The sequence below is a fragment of the Ranitomeya variabilis genome, chromosome 7 (genome assembly GCF_051348905.1).
Source record: "Ranitomeya variabilis isolate aRanVar5 chromosome 7, aRanVar5.hap1, whole genome shotgun sequence".
In the NCBI taxonomy this organism is placed as follows: Eukaryota; Metazoa; Chordata; class Amphibia; order Anura; family Dendrobatidae; genus Ranitomeya; species Ranitomeya variabilis.
In genome coordinates this window covers 48,981,064-48,999,982 of record NC_135238.1, presented here as the reverse complement: position 1 = coordinate 48,999,982, position 18,919 = coordinate 48,981,064, and the positions used below count along the sequence as shown (strand labels likewise).

The 18,919-nt window shown below is 43.7% G+C and overlaps 1 pseudogene across 1 annotated transcript in view; it reads right to left on the bottom strand.

Moving 5' to 3' along the window:
• The window catches only part of LOC143785894 (uncharacterized), a 119,524-nt pseudogene extending 103,077 nt beyond the window's left edge, over positions 1-16,447 (bottom strand). The window contains exons 1-2 of the transcript XR_013218137.1: positions 16,424-16,447; positions 2,495-2,603 (exon numbers count right to left, since the gene is read on the bottom strand). The product of XR_013218137.1 is annotated as an uncharacterized LOC143785894 (transcript). The remainder of the gene's footprint in view (positions 1-2,494; positions 2,604-16,423) is intronic.
• Between the last annotated feature and the right edge of the window lie 2,472 nt (positions 16,448-18,919).

Below are 18,919 nucleotides of genomic sequence, written 5' to 3'. Positions count from 1 at the left end.
AATTCCTGAAAATCACCTGAAGGGTTAATAAACTACCTGACTGCAGTTTTCAATATGTCAGGGGGTGCTGTTTTTAAAATGGTATAACTTTTTGGGGTTTCCCAATATATGGGACCCCTAAAGGCACTTCAAACATGGATAGGTCCTTAAAAAAATAAATTTTGTAAATTTCCTTGAAAAAATGAAAAATGACTGCTACATTTTGAAACCTCCTAAAATACTAACAAAATTAAAAAAGAATTTTACAAATGATGCTGATGTAAAGCAGACATGTGGGAAATGATATTTATTAATGTTTTGCTGTGGTATGACTATCTAGATTAAAGGGATAATCATTCAAAGTTTGAAAATTGCTAATTTTTTAACATTTTTCTCAAAGTTCTGATATTTTTTATAAATATACGCAAAACATATTGACCTAAATTTTACCATTATCATAAAGTATAATGTGTCACGAAAAAACAATCTCAAAATTACTGGGATATGTTGAAGCGTTCCGGAGTTATTACCACATAAAGTGACACTGGTCAGATTTTAAAAAATTGGCTCCGTCACTAAGGGGTTAAATCTCCAGCTAGTTCAGTATATCAAATATGTTACTTAGAATATACAGTGGGGCAAAAAAGTATTTAGTCAGTCAGCAATAGTGCAAGTTCCACCACTTAAAAAGATGAGAGGCGTCTGTAATTTACATCATAGGTAGACCTCAACTATGGGAGACAAACTGAGTAAAAAAAATCCAGAAAATCAGTCTGTTTTTTTAACATTTAATTTGCATATTATGGTGGAAAATAAGTATTTGGTCAGAAACAAAATTTCATCTCAATACTTTGTAAAATATCCTTTGTTGGCAATGACAGAGGTCAAACGTTTTCTGTAAGTCTTCACAAGGTTGCCACACACTGTTGTTGGTCCATTCCTCCATGCACATCTCCTCTAGAGCAGTGATGTTTTTGGCTTTTCGCTTGGCAACACGGACTTTCAACTCCCTCCAAAGGTTTTCTATAGGGTTGAGATCTGGAGACTGGCTAGGCCACTCCAGGACCTTGAAATGCTTCTTACGAAGCCACTCCTTCGTTGCCCTGGCGGTGTGCTTTGGATCATTGTCATGTTGAAAGACCCAGCCACGTTTCATCTTCAATGCCCTTGCTGATGGAAGGAGGTTTGCACTCAAAATCTCACGATACATGGCCCCATTCATTCTTTCATGTACCTGGATCAGTCGTCCTGGCCCCTTTGCAGAGAAACAGCCCCAAAGCATGATGTTTCCACCACCATGCTTTACAGTAGGTATGGTGTTTGATGGATGCAACTCAGTATTCTTTTTCCTCCAAACACGACAAGTTGTGTTTCTACCAAACAGTTCCAGTTTGGTTTCATCAGACCATAGGACATTCTCCCAAAACTCCTCTGGAGCATCCAAATGCTCTCTAGCAAACTTCAGACGGGCCCGGACATGTACTGGCTTAAGCAGTGGGACACGTCTGGCACTGCAGGATCTGAGTCCATGGTGGCGTAGTGTGTTACTTATGGTAGGCCTTGTTACATTGGTCCCAGCTCTCTGCAGTTCATTCACTAGGTCCCCCCGCGTGGTTCTGGGATTTCACCGTTCTTGTGATCATTCTGACCCCACGGGGTGGGATTTTGCGTGGAGCCCCAGATCGAGGGAGATTATCAGTGGTCTTGTATGTCTTCCATTTTCTAATTATTGCTCCCACTGTTGATTTCTTCACTCCAAGCTGGTTGGCTATTGCAGATTCAGTCTTCCCAGCCTGGTGCAGGGCTACAATTTTGTTTCTGGTGTCCTTTGACAGCTCTTTGGTCTTCACCATAGTGGAGTTTGGAGTCAGACTGTTTGAGGGTGTGCACAGGTGTCTTTTTATACTGATAACAAGTTTAAACAGGTGCCATTACTACAGGTAATGAGTGGAGGAAAGAGGAGACTCTTAAAGAAGAAGTTACAGGTCTGTGAGAGCCCGAAATCTTGATTGTTTGTTTCTGACCAAATACTTATTTTCCACCATAAAATGCAAATAAAAGGATAAAAAAGACAATGTGATTTTCTGGATTTTTTTTAATCAGTTTGTCTCCCATAGTTGAGGTCTACCTATGATGTAAATTACAGACGCCTCTCATCTTTTTAAGTGATTGCCCCACTGTATATTAATCCTGGAACCAGAACTCTGATGGATATGATGTAAACCACTAAACTAGATACTTTTGCCAATGAGATTTGTCACGTATCTTTGATCATCTATCATCCCAGTCTATTCTTAAATCCATATTATAGATACACAATCGGTCTTATTACAAATTGCGCCATTACATTAGCAGCCCTATATAATCTGTATTTTAGCTGAATGGAGGAATCTATTGCCTAAAAAGCTGAGAAAACACATAAAACTTCAAGCCTAAAGTTGTTCGGTCCGATGAATGAGGAGAATGTGACTCTTCTCTGCTTTATTTAATTGTGACTCCTCACTGGGGCAGTTACCTGTAGGAACGTCCTCTTTGCACCACTCATCATCCCGCACATCACTTTTTCCTTTCTCCATTATGGCTTCAGCTTTGATCATCTTCAGATATTTGCCTGGATGTCAAATCTGTGAAAGTAATAATGTAAATAATAAGTCACAGAGAAGGAAAACTCATGTTCTAGATGGAGGCTTTTACTACAAGCTCGTGGGGCACCCGAGCTACCAACAGATGCTGACATCTCTGCCTCCTATACAGGTGCTTCTCACAAAATTAGAATATCATCAAACTGTTAATTTATTTATGTTCTTCAATACAAAAAGTGAAACTCATATTATATAGAGTCATTACAGAGTGATGTATTTCAAGAGTTTATTTCTGTTAATGTTGAGGATTAATTAATACAATTTCATCAATTCATGACAATAAGTAACGATATGATATGTTATTTCCTGCCCACTTCTGGGATAAACCTGGTAGGTAAAAGAAAGAGAGTTGCTGGGGTAGATTATCAACGTAGATGAAACCCGTATGAATGTGATCATAGAACATAATATCAATCTTTAAATTTGATCTCTACAGGGATCTGGTTTAAAGGCAACCTGTCACCCCCAAACTGGAAGATGAGCTGAGGCCACGGTCATCAGGGGCTTATCTACAGCACTCTGTAATGCTGTAGATAAGCCCCCGATGTATCCTGAAAGAGTAGAAAAAGAGGTTATCTTATACTCACCTGGGGGGCGGTCTGGTCCGATGGACGTCGCGATCTGGTCCGGGGCCTCCTATCTTCTTACAATGATGTCCTCTTCTTGTCTTCATGCTGCGGCTCTGGCGCAGGTGTACTTTGTCTGCCCTGTTGAGGGAAGAGCAAAGTACTGCAGTGCGCAGGCACCAGGAAAGGTCAGAGAGGCCCGGCGCCTGTGCACTGCAGTACTTTGCTCTGCCCTCAACAGGGCAGATAAAGTACGCCTGCGCTGGAGCCGCAGCATGAAGACAAGAAGAGGACATCATCCTATGAACATAGAAGGCCCTGGACCGGCCGCAACGCCCATCGGACCGGACCGCCCCCCCAGGTGAGTATAATATAACCTCTTTTTCTACTCTTTCAGGATACATTGGGGGCTTATCTACAGCATTACAGAATGCTGTAGATAAGCCCCTGATGATGGTGGCCGCAGCTCATCTTCCATTTTGGGGGAGACAGGTTCCCTTTAAAGATTGAGAATCCAAAAAAAATGTTCTCTGGTGGATATCCAAGAAGTATGGTTTGTCCTTGCGGAGATTGACATGCTAAGTATGCCAAGATGAGGAGACTTAAAGCCGTAATGCTCCTCTGGGTAATATGTTAATTATGTAAATTGTCTCTTCAGAGAGGAAGAGAGCTAGAACTCTAGTGCCACCTTTTGGAAGGTAGCAATCCTACAAGTCAATGTTGACCCTTTAACGAGCCTTGTCACATGACTTAGGATAATAGCCAAACCAGAATCTCAATTTGCAGACACTGTGTTTCGGGGTACTGCCCCTCGTCAGTGCAATGCGGAGATCTGGTTTGGCTGTGTGAGAGGCGTCAGACCGTTATCCAAGAAGTATGGTGGATAAAATTTATGATATCCACCTCTTCTGGCTGGTTTAGGGTAAGTTCACACTAGGCGTTTTTTCAGCGTTTTTTTTCTGCAGCAAAACTTGATATCTTGGCAGGAAAGAAGCTGCAGAAAAAAAGCTTGTTTTTACTTGGCTTTTCTTGCATTTTTCACTGTGGATTTAATGCGTTTTTGGGGCGGTTTTGGCATACTAGATTTGTCTCTTGTGCATGCTGATAAAGTTCCGTATTGAAAAAAATAGTGCTATTCCAAAGAATGAGGTTTGGGCACAAAAAGTGATATGCTATATGTCCAAAAAAAACATGCAAAGCACAAAATACTGCTGACAAAAAAAAATGTGTGTGAATCAAATTTATGAAATCTCATAGGCTTTGCTGGTACTGTAAAAAACATAGAAAGAAGAATTATTAGCCAGCTCACCCGTGATGCACAAACCAAACCTCGGGAGCACGGACCCGCTGTGTCCAGGTGTATAAATTCCAAAAAAGAAGAGAATGTCCAGCTTCACCGAATCCATAAAAAAGAGTTTTCTTTATTCACAAACTTTAAACATAGAGGATACAGACTTCAGCACAAACCATATGGGTAAGAATCTCAATCTCATGACCGTTCATGATTAAGGGAGCTTAGTCTCCAGAAACGCGTTGAGATTCTTACCCATATGGTTCGTGCTGAAGTCTGTATCCTCTATGTTTAAACTTTGTGAATAAAGAAAACTCTTTTTTACAGATTCGGTGAAGCTGGACATTCTCTTCTTTTTTGGACTGTAAAAAGCAGCTGAAAATTAGCATAAAAAGTGCATATACAGTAAAAACGTAGTAAAAACCCTCAGGCTAAGTGCACAAGTCGCAGAATTGCCACGGAAATTTCCGCGGCAATTCTGCAACTCCTGCCGCGGGTATATATCGCATGCGGAATTGGCATGCATATTCCTGCTAAAAACTAGCGTTTTGCAAGCATAATTAGCTTGCAGAATGCTAGCGCTTTACAAGCGATCTGTAGCATCGCTTGGAAAACTGATTGACAGGTTGGTCACACTTGTCAAACATAGTGTTTGACAAGTGTGACCAACTTTTTACTATTGATGCTGCCTATGCAGCATCAATAGTAAACAATATAATGTTAAAAATAATAAAAATAAATTTAAAAAAAATGGTTATTCTCACCTTCCGAAGGCAGCCGATCTCAGCGGCTTCCGTTCCTATAGATGCTCTATGTGCAGGACCTGCGATGACGTCACGGTCACGTGACCATGACGTCATCGCAGGTCCTTCACACAAAGCATCCATGGGAACGGAAGGTGGCCGCGTGCACCGCTGAGAGGCGGGAAGACTCCGGGGGCCATCAGAAGGTGAGTATATCACTATTTTTTATTTTAATTCTTTTTTTTAACAATTATATGGTGCCCAGTCCGTGGAGGAGAGTCTCCTTTCCTCCACCCTGGGTACCAACCGCACATGATCTGCTTACTTCCCGCATGGTGGGCATAGCCCCATGCGGGAAGTAAGCGGATCAATGCATTCCTAGGTGTGCAGAATCCCCGTGATTCCACAAATTTAATGAACATGCTGCGTTTTTTTTCTGGAATGCGATTCCGCTCAGGAAAACAACGCAGCATGTGCACAAAAAATGCGGATTGCATTCTATTAAATAGGATGCTTAATGTGAGCTTTTTTCGCAGTTTTATAGCGTTTTTATAGCGAAAAAACGTGAAAAAAACGCGAAAAATCTGCTACATGTGCATACAGCCTCAGCGTGACATTAGCCTTACACAATTTTTCAATATCAAAAACCTGAAAATCCCTGGTGCCAGAAAACCTGTAGAAAACCTTCATGAATGTAACATAATAGAACCACGTGAAACTAATAATGAAGCACAACATCCTTCTATATATTTAATCCCTGTGGGAATCTAGTTTGAAAAATGTAAAAAATGTTTAACTGCATAAACAGAAAAATTACCAACCTGGATGAAACCCTGTATGAATGTAATGTATATATAGAAAATGGGCTGGAAGCACAAGGAACTGATAATGGAAGATAGCATCCCTCTTTAAATTTAAACCCTGTGGGAATCTAGTTAGAAGATTGAGAATCTAAGGGTATGTGCACATGTTGCAGATTTGGCTGCAGATCCGCAGCAGATTTGGCCCTGCGGATCCGCAGCAGTTTTGCATGCAGTGTACAGTACCATGTAAACCTATGGAAAACAAAATCCGCAGTGCTGCTTAAAATTCTGCGCAGAAAGGCTGCGGTTTATTTTCCGCAGCATGTCAATTCTTTGTGTGGATTCCGCAGTGTTTTACACCTATTCCATAATAGGAATCTGCAAGTGAAAAAACGCAGGCGAATTCCACACAAAATCCGCAGGTAAAACGCAGGGCATTTTACCTGCGAATTCTGCAGAATCCGTGCGGAAAAATCCGCAATGGAATCCGCAAAGTGTGCACATAGCCTAAAAAAATTCTCTGGTTAAAAAGGCACTCCCATGAAAACGTTTATCCTCTTAAAAGGTGTGGTTCGAAGGCAAAACACTTTTCTCGAACTTGCTATCTATTTTGTCCCATAATCTAAACTATTTTCTACTATACATTCCCTAACTACACTTTCTAACTGCTTCTTCATTTTTTTCCCCATCTCCTATCTGATGATGATGCAGTTGAGTGTCCCAGTGCAATGAATTCATCTAGGGGTGCAGTTATCATATTGACACCATGAGTGTCACATAACTTTATACCATTGGCAAGTGAAATTTTGACCACAAAAAAAGTTTTCATACCAAATTTGACATTTTCTCATGAAAAAATGGGTAAAAATGGCACCAAAATGTGTTACAAAATTTCTGCTAAATGAGGAAATACTCCTTTGGAGCTGTACGGTACTGCTTAGCCACACAGCGAGAATCGTGCAGGCGGGAACACTATTTGACTCTTGAAGAAAGTAGAATAGTTTGAAGACTCAACATTACCCCATATCCCACCGCTACACGAGAGTGGGAAGAGAGAGGCCAAGTGCCAGAATAGGCGCATCTTCCAGATGTGCCTTTTCTGGGGTGGCTTGGGGCAGATGTTTGTAGCCAGGGGGGGCCAATAACCATGGACCCTCTCTAGGCTATTAGTATCTGCCCTCAGTCACTGGCTTTACCGCTCTGGTGGAGAAAATTGCACGGGAGCCACGCCAATTTATTCCGCCATTTAACCCTTTATTTTACAAGCTACAGCGCCCAAATTTTGCACATACACACTACTAACATTAGTAGTGTGGAATATGCAAAAAAAAAAGGGATATGAGATGGTTTACTGCATGTAAACCATGTCTCATATCATGTCGGGTTTGTGAAGGAGAAATAACAAGCCGGCAATTGAATTACTGGCTTTTCACATATATCGTGCTGAATTAAATATAGAATATATATATATATATATATATATATATATATATGTGTGTCTCAATGACATATATATGTATATATATATATATATATATATATATATATATATATATATATATATATACACACACACACACACACACACACACTGTATATATGTTTTAACGAACATTTGAGCCTATAAATCCATTAGATGACGGTTTTGCAAGCCTGTGAGAAAATATCGCAGTACGGATGCCATACGGATTACATACGGAGGATGCCATGCGCAATGGGTCGGCTCGTCCGGACATGGCAATACCAACTATGTGTTTTTTTTTTACATAAATATACTTATTTATTGGTTTAATACTTGTTTCATTTTTTGGTTTATTTTATGATTTTTTTTTAGATTTTGACATTTTGTTTTAACATTCAATTAATTTGGTCGCTGGTATAATGCATTGTAATGCATTATATTAGGTGTAACAGGCTTGCCATAGCTGTGTAATCCGGATGTCATTATGACGACCTCAGCAACGATTGGGTTCTCGCGATGATGTCGCAGAAGCTCCGTTCTGAAGACCCCTCCCTCTCCCTGCTTTCGAAATGCTGGAATCTTTATCGATCGCGGCATTTAGAGGGTTAATTGCTCAGGCCAGGTGCGGGCAATGCTCCTGGCACTGACAGCTGAGACTCGGCTTTCAGTTAAGCAGAGCTCCCAGCGACGATCGTGCGGGCACTGCTCCTGTAACCGCATGATCACCATGACATACATATATGTCATTTTGCAGGAACCTCTTCCCAACCATGACGTAAACACACATCAAGTGTAGTGATGGGGTTAAGAAAAGCTGATGATAATCTCCTCTCCTGGCCAGTTTACGTAATTTGTCAATGCCAGAAACAGGTTTAGCTACATTGGAAGTGCGGCGATCTGATGAACTGGAAATATAATTTAAATGCTCAAGAATACGTTTTTATAAAGTCCTTGTAGTGCACCCTACATATAACAGATCAGATTCCGAGCATCTGATAATGTAAACTAAATGAGCGGAGTTACAATTCATGTGATCTTGAATATTGAATGATTGAGAGCCATTAGAGTTTGAAAATGTCTTGGAGGGAACCACATATTTGTACATTTAGCAGGGATTATGTCTACATATAAAAAATCCTTTATCATGTAGCCATGTTTTTCGAGGAGGATTAACCCATTTCTGCCATCGGACGGAATAGTATGTCCGTTGGCAGATCCCCTGCTTTGATGCGGGCTCCGGCCGTGTGTTTTGTACAGCTGACATGTGCCCACAATAGTGGCAGGTAGATCCACTTGCTGCTATTAACTAGTTAAATGCCACTGCCAAACGCTGACAGCGGCATTTAACAAGCACTTCCAGCCATACGGCCGGGAATGTGCGCACCGCTGACCTCCGTCACGTGATCGGTGGTCATCGGTGTGTTGGCATGACAACCAGAGGTCTCCTGAAGACCTCTATGGTTGTTGATGCCAGATTTGTGTGAGCGCCACCCTGTGGTCGGCGCTCATAGCAATGCAACAATTCTACTACATAGGAGTGATCTGCTCTTCGCTCCTATGTAGCAGAGCCGAGCGGGTTGTGCCAGCTTCTAGGCTCCCATTGAGGCTATTGAAGCATGGCAAAAGTAAAAAAAAAGTTTTCAAAAATATGAAAAAAATAAAAAATATATATAAAAATTTGAATCACCCCTATTTCGCTCCATTCAAAATAAAACAATAAAAAAATTCAAACCTCCACATATTTGGTGTCGCTGCATTCAGAATCGCCCGATCTATTAAACACAACATTGTCCTGCCATTACACACGTCCAATATCTGAATCAAAAAAGGCAGCAAATTGGTCCCGCATGTGACCAACGGCTGCAGTTGACTGCAGCGGGTGATGCTGGAAATCGGGCAGTGGGTGTGCAACTGGTTCATCCAGTTCAATGTTGGGTTGCTCCTTAGCCATTATATAATTGTGCAGAACCACACAGGCTTTGACCACCTCGTCGACTGTTTCCACTTTTAGATTTATGGCTGATGCAAGAATGCGCCATTTAGAGACCAAAATGCCAAAGGTACACTCTACTGTTCTTCGGGCCCTGGTCAGTCTGTAGTTAAAGATCCTTCTAGTGTGGTTCAAGTCCCGACTGGAATAGGGCTTCAGTAGGTTTTCACACATCTGAAAGGCCTCATCCCCCAACCATAACAAATGGCATCGGTGGACCTTGAGTGTTGGGGAGAGGTTGTGGCGGGGGAAAATTGAAATTTTTGCCATACACACGGCGGCCCATATCCGAGTTCTTGGAAGTTTGGGAATCGTTGCCACGGCCAAAAGCTCCAATGTCCACGGCGATGAAGCGACAGTCCGCATCAGCTATTGCCATGAGCACAACAGAAAAATATTTTTTAGAGTTGAAATACTCCGATCCTGTTCTGGCAGGTTTGATAATGCAGATGTGCTTTCCATCCACCGCTCCTAAACAGTTGAAGAAATCACACACACTCCAGAATTTTTCCGAAATTTCAAGCCACATGTCAACGGTGGGTGTGGGTATAAACTCATTCCGGAGTACATTCCACAAAGCCCGACAGGTGTCCGCAACTATTCCGGACAGGGTGGATATTCCAAGCCGGTATTGGAAGTGGAGGGATGATAAACTCTCTCCGGTTGCCAGAAATCTGTAAGAAACCCCCCAAAAATTACAAACTATTCTATTTATGGTGTGGTTACGCTAAAGAAAGAAAGGAAAGCGTACCAATGCGTTTCAAAGGAACAGCGATGAAGAAGGACGCTGTTCCTTTGAAACGCGTTGGTACGCTTTTTGGCCCCAGCATTGCTCCGTAGCTCAGTTGTGATGTCACACGCCAGTCAGTCCTGTCGGCCATCTTTTCCCCCCGCACGCATCCAGAGACACCACCGGCCGGGGTCTCTCTGGCTCTGCGCAGCACCTCCTCACCTGTGCTCTGCCGACGCCCGCCTCTCTCCTGCCGCCGCAGACTCTGCAGCCCCCGGCGATCTGTGCACCGTCGATCCGGTGAGTCCTATGCTCATACATCTGCTATACACACAGTAACCTCACTTTCACCATTAGCTATGTATTACAGCGGCCTGTAGGATACCAGTTTATAGCGCGGGAGGCACGGTGGATTCTTTGAAGGCTCATTATTCGTCCTATGTTCACGTGTATCTCTCCCATAGATACACACCCATTAGGTTAGTGCGGACTGTATACGCACTAGTTATAGGTCCTACCCCAGATTCTTTTTCACCCATGTATCATATAATAATGTTGTTATAGGCCTCATATCATCCAATCTACGTGGGCCCCCCAGTGGTTCAGATGTGCCCCTCTCCACCTTCTCTGACCGCTTTTTCTCAGGTATTGTGATACATCATTGTTATTGTAGTATCTTTGTTACTATTTGCATGCACAGGTTTCTTTTATTTCCCTTTAGCGTGGTTTCGTATTTCTTCTTAGGAAGTTATAAGGGTTAAAATTTGACCAGTGATTTCTCATTTTTACAACAAAATTTACAAAACCATTTTTTTTAGGGACCACCTCACATTTGAAGTCAATTTGAGGGTTCTATATGGCTGAAAATACCCAAAAGTGACACAATTCTAAAAACTACACCCCTCAAGGTACTCAAAACCACATTCAAGAAGTGTATTAACCCTTCAGGTGCTTCACAGCAGCAGAAGTAACATGGAAGGAAAAAATTAACATTTAACTTTTTAGTCACAAAAATGATCTTTTAGCAACAATTTTTTTATTTTCCCAAGGGTAAAAGGAGAAACTGGACCACGAAAGTTGTTGTCCAATTTGTTCTGAGTACGCTGATACCTCATATGTGGGGGTAAACCACTGTTTGGGCGCACGGCAGAACTCGGAAGGGAAGGAGCGCCATTTGACTTTTTAAATGAAAAATTGGCTCCAATCTTTAGCGGACACCATGTCGCGTTTGGAGAGCCCCCGTGTGCCTAAACATTGGAGCTCCCCCACAAGTGACCCCATTTTGGAAACTAGACGCCCCAAGGAACTTATCTAGATGCATAGTGAGCACTTTAAACCCCCAGGTGCTTCACAAATTGATCCGTAAAAATGAAAAAGTACTTTTTATTTTTTCACAAAAAAATTATTTTAGCCTCAATTTTTTAATTTTCACATGGGCAACAGGATAATGTGGATCCTATAATTTGTTGGGCAATTTCTCCTGAGTACACTGATACCTCACATGTGTGGGTAAACCAGTGTTTGGGCACATGGTAAGGCTCGGAAGGGAAGGAGCGCCATTTGACTTTTTGAATGAAAAATTATCTCCATCGTTAGCGAACACCATGTCGCGTTTGGAGAGCCCCTGTGTGCCTAAACATTGGAGTTCCCCCATAAGTGAACCCATTTTGGAAACTAGACCAAGGAACTAATCTAGATGTGTGGTGAGCACTTTGAACCCCCAAATGCTTCACAGAAGTTTATAACGCAGAGCCATGAAAATAAAAAATATTTTTTCTTTTCTCAAAAATGATTTTTTAGCCCGCAATTTTTTATTTTCCCAAGGGTAACAGGAGAAATTTGACCCCAAAAATTGTTGTCCAGTTTCTCCTGAGTATGCTGATACCCCATATGTGGGGGTAAACCACTGTTTGGGCACATGCCGGGGCTCGGAAGTGAAGTAGTGACGTTTTGAAATGCAGACTTTGATGGAATGCTGTGCAGGCGTCACGTTGCGTTTGCAGAGCCCCTGATGTGCCTAAACAGTAGAAACCCCCCACAAGTGACCCCATTTTGGAAACTATACCCCCCAAAAGGAACTTATCTATATGCGTGGTGAGCAATTTGAACCCCCAAGTGCTTCACAGAAGTTTATAACGCAGAGCCGTGAAAATAATAAATACGTTTTCTTTCCTCAAAAATAATTTTTTAGCCCAGAATTGTTTATTTTCCCAAGGGTAACAGGAGAAATTGGACCCCAAAAGTTGTTGTCCAGTTTCTCCTGAGTACACTGGTACCCCATATGTGGGGGTAAACCACTGGGCACACGTCGGGGCTCGGAAGGGAGAGAGCACCATTTGACTTTTTCAACGCAAGATTGGCTGGAATCGAAGGTGGCGCCATGTCGCGTTTGGAGACCCCCTGACGTGCCTAAACAGTGGAAACCCCTCAGTTCTAACTCCAACACTAACCCCAACACACCCCAAACCCTAATCCCAACCCTAACCACAATCCTAACCCCAACACACCCCTAACCCTAGTCTTAACCCTAATTCCAACCCTAACTAATTCCAACCCTAACCCTAAGGGTACCGTCACACAGTGCCATTTTGATCGCTACGACGGTACGATTCATGACGTTCTAGCGATATCCATACGATATCGCAGTGTTTGACACGCAGCAGCGATCAGGGACCCTGCTGAGAATCGTACGTCGTAGCAGATCGTATGGAACTTTCTTTCGTCGCTTGATCACCCGCTGACATCGCTGGATCGTTGTGTGTGACAGCGATCCAGCGATGTGTTCGCTTGTAACCAGGGTAAACATCGGGTAACTAAGCGCAGGGCCGCGCTTAGTAACCCGATGTTTACCGTGGTTACCAGCGTAAACATAAAAAAACCAAACAGTACATACTCACATTCCGGTGTCTGTCCTCCGGCGTCTCAGCTTCTCTGCACTGTGAGCGCCGGCAAGCCGGAAAGCGAGCACAGCGGTGACGCGGTGACGTCACCGCTGTGCTTTCCGGCTATGGCGCTTACACAGTGGAGAGAAGCAGAACGCCGGGGGCCAGACACCGGAATGTAAGTATGTACTGTTTGTTTTTTTTTACGTTTACGCTGGTAACCAGGGTAAACATCGGGTTACTAAGCGCGGCCCTGCGCTTAGTAACCCGATGTTTACCCTGGTTACCCGGGGACTTCGGCATCGCTCCAGCGCCGTGATTGCAACGTGTGACCGCAGTCTACGACGCTGGAGCGATAATCATACGATGCTACGACGTCACGAATCGTGCCGTCGTAGCGATGTAAATGGTACTGTGTGACGGTACCCTTAGGCTATGTGCTCACGTTGCGGATGTGTGTTGATTTTTCCACACCATTTTTGAAAAATCTTCAGGTAAAACGCACTGCGCTTTACCTGCGGATTTACCGCGGATTTCCAGTGTTTTTTGTGTGGATTTCACCTGCGGATTCCTATTATGGAGCAGGTGTAAAACGCTGCGGAATCCACACAAAGAATTGACATGCTGTGGAAAATACAACGCAGCGTTCCCGTGCTGTATTTTCCGCACCATGGGCACAGTGGATTTGGTTTTCTATAGGTTTGCGTGATACTGTAAACGTGATGGAGAACTGCTACAAATCCGCAGCGACCAATCCGCTGTGGATCCGCAGCCAAATCCGCACCGTGTGCACATAGCCTAATTCTAACCCTAATTCCAACCCTAGCCCTACTTCTAACCCTAATTGTAACCCTAACCGCAACCCTAGCCCAAAGTGCAACCCTAGCCCAAAGTGCAACCCTAGCCCAAAGTGCAACCCTAGCCCAAAGTGCAACCCTAGCCCAAAGTGCAACCCTAGCCCAAAGTGCAACCCTAGCCCAAAGTGCAACCCTAGCCCAAAGTGCAACCCTAGCCCAAAGTGCAACCCTAGCCCTAAGTGCAACCCTAGCCCTAAGTGCAACCCTAGCCCTAAGTGCAACCCTAGCCCTAAGTGCAGCCCTAGCCCTAAGTGCAGCCCTAGCCCTAAGTGCAGCCCTAGCCCTAAGTGCAACCCTAGCCCTAAGTGCAACCCTAGCCCTAAGTGCAACCCTAGCCCTAAGTGCAACCCTAACCCTAAGTGCAACCCTAACCCTAAGAGCAACCCTAACCCTACCCCTAATGGAAAAACAAAAATAATTATATTTTCTGTATTTTATTATTGTCCCTACCTATGGGGGTGATAAAGGAAAGGGGGGGGTTATTTACTATTTTTTTTATTTTGAGCACTGTGATAGAACCTATCACAGCGACCAAAATGAACAGGGAACGAATCATTTTGCCGCCGGGAGGGACATTGGAGCTCAGTAAGTATGGGGGGGTGGGATCGGAACACGGGGGGGGGGGGGGGATTGGAGCACAGGGGGAGCGGACAGGAGGACCGGACAGAAGGGCGGAGGGGAGCAGGGGACATGACTGGACGGAGAGAAGATCGGTGGCGGTGGGGGGGCAGATCGGGGTCTCCAGCCATGGCAGATGCTATTGCAGCATCGGCCATGGCTGGATTGTAATATTTCACCGATTTTCATAGGTGAAATATTACAGATTGCTCCGATTGGCTGTTTCACTTTCAAACAGCCAATCAGAGCGATCGTAGCCACGGGGGGGGGGGGGGGTGAAGCCTCCCCCCCTGGGCTGAAGCACCACTTCAGGCGTCACAGGTCGGATTGGCACCGACTTTCATGACGCCTAAGTGGCGTCAAAGGTCGGGAAGGGGTTAATGCCTCCTTAATTAGGGCTTATTTACCCTCTGGGTAATCTGGTATTATGAATTTTCAATCTCTATGAGTCCCCATATAATGTTCTATACAGAATAATGGATCTCATATATTGCCCCATACAGTATAGTGGCCCCACATAATGCTGCATACAGTACACTACACAGTACAGAATACTTGGCCCCATATATTGCTCCATTTATAAAATCAAACAAACAAAAAACAACAAATACTCATTTCTCCCATATAATCTCATAGTTTGTAAGCTTGCGAGCAGGGCCCTCACTCCTCCTGGTATCTATTTCAAACTGTGATTTGTTATGCTGTAATGTCTATTGTCTGTACAAGTCCCCTCTATAATGTGTAAAGCGCTGCAGAATATGTTGGCGCTATATAAATAAAATCATTATTATTATAATGCTGCATATAGTACACTGGCCCCATATAATGTACCACACAGTATAATGGAACCCATATGAATCTACATACAGAATGGACCCCATATAATGCTCCATTTATAAAAAAAACAAAAACCAACAAATACTCATTTCTCCCTGTTGTGTTCCCTGCTGCCAGAGCTCCAGAGTCCACTGTCATTTCAGAGATCGACTTTGATGCGGCCCCAGCCTGACCCAAGTGATTGACAAGTATCATGTGCGTACATAGGAGAGACCTGTCAATCATCTGAAGCTGGGTGGAGTCAATGTAGATTTTGTCAGAAAACACAGTAGCATTTTCAAATAAAACATACTTGGCTGCAATCGTGCAGCAGGAATCTAACAACAGGTTCTCTTTAACCCCTTTCTGCCAGCTGATGGGATAGTATGTCAGCTGGCAGACTCCAGCAGTGAGCCCACCTCAAAGCCACGACGTCAGCTGTTTTCAACAGCTGACATGTGAGCGCAATCGCTACACTACTTTAATGCCTGTACATGAGGTGTGCCCTGCGACATAGCTAATCAGAAGAACTGTACTATATGTCTGGAGGTATTAGCTAATGTTATTCCATATTGGGGCAGGATCTCGGAGCCGGGAATACCCCTATAATCAGTCTCCAGCCCCCCACATGGAGAATACATTACTAGCAGATGGCCGCAGTGTATGGGGCACAGAACAGACGGTGACAACTGGAAACATCAATAGAAACAGAACAAATCGCTGCTAATCTCCGCCCACAGCTGTGAGGAGAGGCCTCCAGACCCCGCTTATGGCGCTTATTACTGCAGCATTTCCTCCTTCACACTATGAGGAACACAGGCGCCATCTAGTGGGAGCAGCGCGGTGTGGGGGGAGATCCGGCCAGGAGGCCCGGGCACCGGCCCCAGCACGTCCCCTGTACAGCCGGGCAGGATGGTGCTGCAGCCCCGGGGAGAGCTCCGGCCTCACGCCCGCCCGCTCAGCATTATCACATCATATGGAGACGAGAAACATAAAACCGCCTGATCCCCGTCACCCCCAGAAGGCGCCATTCATAAATCTCACCGTGGCGATCACCGCATAGCTATTAGTTACCAGCGCGGCATCCCGCCCCAGCACCAGACACGGACACTGGAACCTTCCGCCGTCTCCCGCTCAGCGCACATCCCAGAAGCCTTTGCGCGAGCGAGCGAGTTCTTCTCTACATCCCACATAAAACCTTCCAATCTAATCGATCACAATGCGATAATAACCCAGATCGCTGATAATAATCGTCGCCATCTCCGTTATTAGTACGTAAAACCGTTGCAGTAAAGCGATTTGCATTGAGAGGGACTATATTGTGTAGCGGATGGATACCTCTTTTAAGAAAATAACTTTAGTTGTATTATGATGTCAGCAGCGTGACAATGAGGTCTACGTACAATCCCATTGGCTGTCGGTGAGTCTGGTTAGGGAGCGCTAATAAAGCTTGGTTGCAGTCGCCATAAAGTTCTTTATAGAATCAGTGATAAGCGAGAATGAAAAATCATTAACCATTTCAGGACCACACTTTTTTTTTATTTTTTAGATTTTATTTTTTTTAATAGCTCTAAAATGTTTTCTAATTTTAATTCTCTAATAATTTTTGCCTCTTTTTTTCTGTGACTCCTTGTTTGAACCTTGTTTTTATGCTTTTTTGTCATTTTTATATTCTTTTCTTTTTTAATATATTTTTTTCTTTGATATCGAGGGAAAGTGTTGAAAAAAAAAAGGAAATATCTGGCTTGTTTTTCACGCATTTTTTTTTTCACTTTTTTTATTTTTTCCCATACATGGGAGCTGTATCATATATTCTGAATTGGGTCCCCGTTAGGTAGAAATTATTTTTATACATTGAATAGTTGGAGGACGGGGGGCTCGGCGGGGCTAGAAACGGATACAGATTGGCCTTTTTTTATTATTTTGTATTTTTTTCATTTTTTTCTTTATTTTTTCATTATTTATTTACTCGCTGATATCGCGCCTTTAATTCCACAGCACTTTACAGACATTATCATTTTTCAGTTATTTCCTACATTGTACCCCAATATGGTCATAAAAGCCCTTTGTGGGGTGGACAATTCAATATTTATACATGTCATGTAATTGGTGATTTCCCCTGTAACTGGGGCTGGCACATTAGGGTCGGTTACAGGGGACATTCAGCCTGCGGCCTGCACTTGTAGCGCTAATCTGGGACTGCTAACACCACACAGCTCCGGGGTCCGGCCATCGTATGATCTCTGGGGTCCGGAGGAGGAGGCGCTGTTTCTGCTTCCTATACTTGTTTAGTGCTGTCTGTGCAGTGAGGAGGAAGGCAGAGATGGTAATAAGTCATCTCTGCCTTCTCTATGGGGATTCTGGCCGTTTCTGGCAGCAGCTGTATGGTTTCCGTGCAGCTGCTAACTCTGCAGTTTACTTTTATAAAGTCCTTGCAGTTATCTGCAGACCGCCCTGAGATTTTAAGAAGTTGGGTGATTTGCAAGTATTTAAAAATAATTCTTACTTGATGTCTCTTTTTTTCTGTAGGTTTAGTGTGTACACAATGGGAAATGCCTCATAATGTTTAGACTTGTTCTTTTCGGGGGGATATAATTGTCTTCTATAGTGCTTAGTGATGAGTGAATGTGCTGGGATAAGGTGTTATCTGTGCATGCTCGTGTGCTAACCGGGGGTCCTCGGTGTGCTCGAATAATATGTTTGTGTCCCCGCGACTGCATGTCTCGCAGCTGTTCAACGTCCACAACACATGCAGCGATTACCTGTTTGTGTTTCATCTGTGGAAACGCGTAGGTGTTTTGCTACAAGTTCTGTTTTTTAATGTTTCTTCGATTTTAATTTGGACGTTTCAATAAAAGTCTGGATTTCCACTATCTTCCTAAGTCCCATTGATTCCATTCAAACCAGAATTTTTCATCTGAGCAGTTCCCATGGATCTAACGACTAGTGATGAGCGAGCATACTCAGTAATGCTCCGTACTCACCTGAGCATCACTGTACTCGCGGTGCTCGGTGAGCGCTGAGCATTTCTGGGATTATTAGGCGGGTGATCGGGTCCCCGCCCTGCATGTTTGGCGCACCAATCAACATGCAGGGATTGTCTGTCATGCACTGTAATGTCGCAGCCATGTTAGTTGTGGCATTACAGTGATTGGCTGGCCGCACAGCGTCATCAGGTCTATGTCAGTCCTGGCGCCGCCCTGCTCGTCCCAGTCAGCTCCGGAATCACCAGTGTAGGAAGAGTTGCTGCAGCGATAGGGACAGAATAGGTGGTGTATACAGTTACTGTGGGTATACCATACTTAATACACAAATCCAGCTAAATCAACAGTTCTTCTAAGGACGAATTACGGGATATATAGATTACAGTGCTAGGTAGGCAGGGAGTGTATGTGGGTACATATCAGTGCAAGGCATGCAGACACTGTATGTGGGTATATAGATATCACTGCTAGTCAGGCAGCCATTGTATGTGGCATACCTCATTGCATGCATCAAGTGGGTCCATTCCATTACTGTCTGCTGCTGCTGCCTATTACA